General features: G+C 51.1%; 1 protein-coding gene across 1 annotated transcript in view; it reads left to right on the top strand.

Moving 5' to 3' along the window:
* Positions 1–449: 449 nt before the first annotated feature.
* The window catches only part of HRAS (HRas proto-oncogene, GTPase), a 103,839-nt gene continuing 97,324 nt past the window's right edge, over positions 450–6,964 (top strand). Inside the window, exon 1 of the mRNA XM_019485185.2 lies at positions 450–759. The gene's annotated coding sequence lies outside the window, so the exon portion shown is untranslated. The remainder of the gene's footprint in view (positions 760–6,964) is intronic.

Below are 6,964 nucleotides of genomic sequence, written 5' to 3'. Positions count from 1 at the left end.
CATGTGCACGCACACTGACACATACAAGCACCAGCCTCAACACAAGCAGGTGCACATATAGGCACCCCACACCTCCCAATGCATGCAGGTCCACATCTATGCACCCCCTCACACACCAACCCCAATACATGCAGATGGACACACACCAGCATACACGTGTGCACCAACGCACACAGGTGTACAAACCTCAATACATGCACCCGCACACAAGCACCACCCCCAACACAAGCAGGTGCACAATTCGCGCCCCCAACCCCAGTACACACACGCGTAGACACGCGCGCGCACACCCAGGACCGGGCGGGCAGGCGCAGGGGGCGGCGCTGAGCGCGGGCTGGCGATGCAGCACGAGGGCGCCGGGGCGGGGCCGGGGCGGCGGGAGTGTGTGTGCGCGCTGCCGCCGGGTGTGTGTTGTCACTGTTGTGTGCCTGCCCGCGCACCCGCACACACACACACACACACGCGCGCGCGCGCGCGCTGTGCCAGCGGCGGCAGCGGCAGGGCAGCCCGGCGCGGGAGCCAATGCGGGGCGGGCGCTGTAGGCAGGCGGCCCCTCCGCCCCCGAGGTGGGCAGCGCCGCCCTGCCCCGGGGCCGCGGGCCGCTGACCCCAGCGCTGCGCTGAGCTGCGCTGCGGGCGCCGCCCCGCCTGGGCCGGGCCGGGCCGGCCGGGGGATCGCTGCAGCCGCCGCCGCCGCCGCCTCCCGTCAACTTCGGCCGCGTCTCCCTCCTCTCCGGCCCGCGCCCGCCCGCCGGAGTCGGTGAGTCGGGGGTCGGCGTCCGCAGCCCCGGGCGGCGCCTGGCTCAGCCTCGCCCCCACCCCCTGTGCCGGGGGAGCCCGGGGCTGGGGGCAGGTCGTGCGTGGGAAGCGCTGGGAGAGCCCCCTGGCTGGAAGGGCTGGGGGTGGGGGTGCCCCTGCCACCTGTTGTGAGTGCATGTGGGGTGTGTGGTGAGCATGTGGGTGAAGGGTGTGCATGTGTGGGGGTGAGTGCGTGTGTGCATGGGTGTGGGGTGAGCAGGTGCGCGTGTGGGGTGTGTGAGAGGTGAGCCGGTGTGCGTGTGTGGGGTGTGTGTACATGTGTGTGCATTGGGGCAGGGAAGCTGCAGCCCCCCCAGTCTAAGAGCATACTGCAAATTAGTTCCCCCCCCCCCCCCGGTTTTTTCCAGACCCTCCTGTTGAGTGAAACCAGGCCCCCTGCAGACTGATCGCTTGGGGGGGGGGGGTATGTGTCTCATCCCTCCAGATGACCCCCATGGAGACTTTCCGTGGAGGTGCACGTGGGAGGAGTGCACTGTGTGGCATGCCTGGACCTGTGTGTGTGCTGAGGTCATTTGGCGGTGGCATGGATCCTGGCTGGCTTGTGTCCCAGCTGCCCCATCCCAGCCTCTTGCAGCTGCGGAGGGAGCCCCAGGTCTCTGCACACCTTGTGCAGCAGTGATAGGATCTCCGGCAGATGCTGATGACTTCTGCTCTTTCCTGCCTAAAATCTGGCAGACTTTGGAGAGGGGAGAGGGAAGGAGGGGTGGAGAATCACCTGCTTGCCTGCCCCCTCGGTCTTAACAATGACTCTGCTTTCTGTAAACACTTCCTGCCAGTCCAGGGAACATGGGGAAAGGAATGGGAGGGGCACTGCATCCTCCAGGAGCAAACCACAGCCTGCAGTGACCCTTCCCTTGTCTGTTCCCCACCCCTTCCCCTTGTCCAGCCTCTCCTCTGGCTTTCATCCATGGGTTGAAATACCCACATGATACTGCAGCTTAGGGAGTGGTCCATGGTGATAGCCAAGCAGGCATCTCTCTTTGCTGAGCCTGGGCTGCCACAGCTCCGTCAGGGTGTGCCATGGAACGAGCGCTGTCATGATTGATAATAAACTTCTCCAGAGCGGTTTTGTTTGCAGCCCAGACGATTCCACTGCGCTTTGCAGGAGGGCTTGAAACAGAGACAGGTGTGGCTGTGTGGGTTTGTGTCTCTTTGTTTTTGTTTTTTTGTTTTAAGCAGGCGGCACTACCAGTTCGTGTTTTGGGGTCTCTAAGAACCTCCCTGCTTCCTGGGTGTGTCTGGCTTTCTAGTCTCTAGCATTATGTCATGCCTGCCCCCTGGTTGGGGAGAGGCAGATGCAGCTCCCTTTAGAGCTATTCCCAGCACAGAGGCACTTGGGAATGATGCCAGGGGAGTTCTTCATCCCCCCTTAGACCCCAGAGTGAGGCATGCTCTTTGTAGGGCCCACTGCTCCTAATAGCCCTGGATAGAAATGCGTTTTTCTCCCCTGCTAGCGGTCTGTGAGGGGGATGGGTACGGCGTGCATAAAAAATAAGCCAAATGGAAGACTTGCGGGAGGATTAGCAAGCACTCTGCGGGTAATGAAATGCTCTGTATAGCTAAAAGTATACATCACAGGGAGACATACTGGGGAGATGGTTAAGATTTTTAAAGTAGCCTAAGTGGATTAGACACCCGGCTCTTTTCAGTCTGGTTGGTTTGCTGGGTTACCCTAGTTAAGCTAAGTTACAGATTTATTTGCTCCTGAGTAGGCTCAGTTTACAGGGGTTTAAGCCAGGCTCATATTGGCTCAGCTTGTGCTGGTGAATCTTACAAGTGTAGGCATAACTGACATAACCAAAACACATCAATGCAGTGCCTGCACTGATTTCACTAAATAGCTGTCAGAGGAATAGTAGGCACCTTTGAAAAGCCCAACCTATAGATCCAAAATTAACAATGGAATTTCATACTTGAGAGAGATGCTAGTCAGCTTCAAGAATTGGGATAAGGTTACCCTGAGGGTTTAGTTGGTGGTGTTGCATTGCTTTAATCCCCTTGTGTAAATGCATTACAGCTCTATAAACAATATGGACATTGGTGCAACCAGACTGTGAGACTGGCAGTTTCAGGCTAGTCCATGGTATTAATGAATAGCCAGTGTGATGCCTATTTATTCCCCTTCAGTGGTCAGGCCGTGTACCTTGGGTAACTCCCTGGCTGCTATTACCATAGCACCTCACAGTCTTTAATATACTTATCCTCACAACGCTCCTATTCTCCTTACTTTACAAGAGTGTGTGTGAGCGTGTGTGTGTGGCTCAGACGTAGGGTGTGTCTGCAGTGCAGAGATACCTAAGCTAGCTCTGGTACTAGAAGCAGCAAAGCCAGCTGATTACCCCAAACAGAGCTCTGTACCTAACCCTGCTGAAAAAGGGGCTCTCTGCAAATACAGATTTACTGGTTTTGGTGACAGAGACAGCTAGGTCAGATAGCTCAACATTACACTGCACTCTAATGAGTGCAGAAAGGCTACATGGCTTGCCCAGGGGCATGTAACAGGGCTGTAGAAGGGCAAGGACTTGAATCCAGGTCCTACAGGTCCTAAGCTAGTGCTCTGTGCATTGGACCATCCTTCCTGTTCCTAGAAGGTATCCCCTGTGTCATTACTATTAGACAAACTTCAGTACTGCAGCACCGGTGCCACTGATGCTAATTGATTCCCTTTTTCACAGTCTTGTTAGAGAGGCAACAGATTGGTTGGGCTCAGAGAATGAATTTCTTTCTCTTTCATAGAGGAAGTCCCTGCATGTCGGGGTTGAAATTCTCTTGCATGGCAGATGTCGGCATGACACTTTCCGTCACAATATAACTTACTTTCATTTCTGGAACGGAGAGAGATTGAGAGAGGGTGGGGGGAAGGAAAGACTCTCTGTATATTTAAGAACATGGGTTATAATTAGCTATCATTACTTCAGTTAGGGGAATCTCCTGGATGCTAATGATCTAGGAGGGCTTATGGCCTGAAATGAACTTTTTTGGCAGGTGGGATGACCCCTCAGGAAGTACCCCAAACTCAGTTTTTTCTGCTTACCTATAGTAAATGCTTGAAATTACAGAAGTAACCTAAGTAGCATTTAATGGCTTTATGTGATGACTGACCTATTACAAAATGACAGTTGTGATTAGCCATCTTGGTGCTGTATCATTGTGCATGGCATTCCTGCACTCTCCTTCATGATTGTGTGTGGGGATCATCTGCTTACCATGTTAGTTTTCTAAACTGAGTTTGGAAAAAAATCCTGGTCTGTAGGAAGCTCTTTCTGGTGAGTGTAGGGATCTTGCTGCCTTCATTTCCATTCAGTGCCCTCTTTCAACTACCCATAGAGTCATAGAGAAGTAGGGCTGGAAGAGACCTCCAGAGGTCATCTAGTCCAGTGCTTCTCAGCCCATGGATTGCAAGAATATATGAAAGGGTCATGAACAAACTTTAAGGATCTATAAACTTTAAAAATGGATTCTCATTTAAAGGAGAAAAACATGGGAAACCCTGGCTTTTCCTTTGCAGGCTGGCAGAGCTCCAGCCTGCAAAGGGCTGCTTGGAGCTCCTCATGACCCACCCCCGTCACCCCACACACCTGCCCCTTTCCTCACACACTGGGGAGCTGGGGCTTGGGGATGGGGGCGCAGCAGGTCAGGAGTGAGGGGAACTGGGCTGGGACTGGCCATTGCTGTTTACAGATGAATCCTGGTACAAAAAAGGTTGAGAACCGCTGACTAGTCCAACCCCTTACCTGAGGCAAAATCATCCGTATTCAAACTATTTCATACAACCATAATCTAAACTCTACAGAAGACTGCCCTCAGCTCTGACACAACACAGATCTAACACCCTAATCTGCCGCAGGTAAAACGGGGGAACCATGGCAGCCAATGTCCATCCTGCTTCTATAAAATGTTGTCAATATACACTCAATAGGTCCTGGGTAGAGGTCCATGCCACCTGCTACAGAGGAAGGCAAAAACCCCCATGGTCCATATCAATCTGACCATGGGGTAAATTCCTTCCTGACCCCCCTGACAGTATGGCTGTCAGGTCTGACCCTGAGCGGAGAGGCAAAACCCTGTAGCAAGGAACCCCTCTGGCTTTGCTCCCAGGAGAAGAATTGGCATGCCCCAGTTGCAGTCCCCAGCCTTAACTGTAGCCAACACCCAATGCCTCTGGGAGGCTTAAAAACACCCTAACACATATAGCAGAAAAGGCAGAGGCGAGGATCAGGAGCAGCCAGCAAAGTCCAGAAGCATGGGAAATACCAATGGTAGAACACAGGCATAGCTATGCCTAGATCATTCCCAACCAGTGGCTGTCCAGCCTTTTCTTGAAGACCTCCAGTGCTGGGGATTGCACACCTTCCTCACTATTTTCACAACAGAGAAGTTTTTTTTCTGGATAACCAATCTAAATTTGCTTTGCTGCAACTTCAAGCCATTGGTCTGTGTCCTTCTTTATGCAGCAAGAGAGAAAATGTGCTTTCTTTGTCTTTATGGTAGCCTTTCAAGTCTTCAAAGACTGCTATCATGTCCCCTCTTAAGCATCTTTTCCTTAAGCTGAGCACACCTAGCTCCTTCAGCCTCTCCCCATATGACTTGCCTTCCAAGACCTTGATCATTTTTGCCTACCTCTGGATCCTCCCTAACTTCTCCATGTTCTTTTGAAAATGTGCAGCCCAGTACTGCACACAGTACTCCAGATGTGGCCTAACCAGTGCCGAGTAGAGAGGCACTATCGCCTCCCATGTCTAGCACCTAATGCTTCTGTTAGTGCAGCCCAAAACTGCATTGGCCTTTTGTGTGGTTGCATCACACTCCAGACTTGTATTGAGCGTGTAGACTCCTCAAGTCCTTTTCCATAGAGCTGCCATCCAGCCAGGTGTCCCCCATTTTGTGTTTGTGTTTTTGATTATTCTTCTTGAGGTGTAGTGCCTTGCATTTGTCCACATGTAACTTCATCCTGTTAGCTCTAGCCTACTTTTCCAATCTGTCAGGATCCTTTTGAATTGTGCTGGCTTCCTCCAGCGGTGTCACAATCCTTCCCAGTTTCATGTGGTCCACAAACTTACTAAAAAGCTTTCTATGCCAGCATCCAAATCTTTAATAAACATGTTAAACAGAGCCAGGCTCAGGACAGGCTCCCTTTGGGACTCCGCTGGAAAGCTCCTGCCATTCTGACATGGATCCGTTAATAATTACGCTTTGGTTATGGCTATTAAGCCAGTTATCTGTCCACCTTGTTAGTTTTATCCAGCCCACGTTTCTCCAATTTGTTTATGAGAAGCTCTTTCAGGACTTGGTTAAAAGCCTTGGTAAAGTCCACATACGCTATATCCACAGCATCCCCTTCATCCACCCAGGTAGTTACTTTGTCAAAGAAAGTGCTGTTAACAGTTGTTGCAAAGCTAACAATTCAAAGCTGATAGAGGGCTCGCTTCCTAGGTCTACAGGCAAAGAGGTCCAGTGCTTCTCCTGCTGCTTGTGCACCCTGTAGACTTCATCACTGATTCAGGCTCGGTTCCAGAGGTGTCACATACACAGTGGCCCAAGGACCCTGGTCCCCTTCAGGAAGAGGGCTGAAATGACTAAAACTTTCCATCAACTTAGGCTCCCCTCTGCAAAAGTTGGCGCCTATATTCAGTTCTCCTTTACATTTACTACGTAGAGGCCTAGAAACAATATAATTTGCCTGAGAGATCTGCTTAGTGGTGCCTGTATATTGGAGAATTCTTTCATTGTTGCAAGCAGTATAATCACGTTGTCTGAAGAGGCTTTCAGCATCCCCGTTGAGTTCTTTGTTGAGTATATGAAGAAGGAAAGTCAGGTAGGATTTACCTTGTTGCCATGCTTTTGGAGTCCTGAGGGGCCATGGTTGAAGAATCACACGATAAGTTGGGTAAAAAATATGCCTGTGTTGCTGCATTTCCTGCCACTTAAAGGGAAAAAAAAGTTGTGTGCTGTATTCCATATTTAATTGTAAACCATCATCAGCCAGTTTTTTGCGTAATCCTTTTCAACTGCAAGCTTACAACCAGGTTTGTTAAAAGCCAGCCAAAAAATAGCTGCTGACTAGATTTCAGTTTTGCCTGTGTTTAATAATAGAGGCATGAAATAGTACTTGATATGTTGGTTGAATGCCATGAGGAGTATTAATT

Source organism: Alligator mississippiensis, chromosome 2, assembly GCF_030867095.1.
Source record: "Alligator mississippiensis isolate rAllMis1 chromosome 2, rAllMis1, whole genome shotgun sequence".
NCBI lineage: Eukaryota > Metazoa > Chordata > Crocodylia > Alligatoridae > Alligator > Alligator mississippiensis.
Note: the sequence above shows the minus strand (reverse complement) of the source record. Positions and strands in the feature narration are given on the sequence as shown.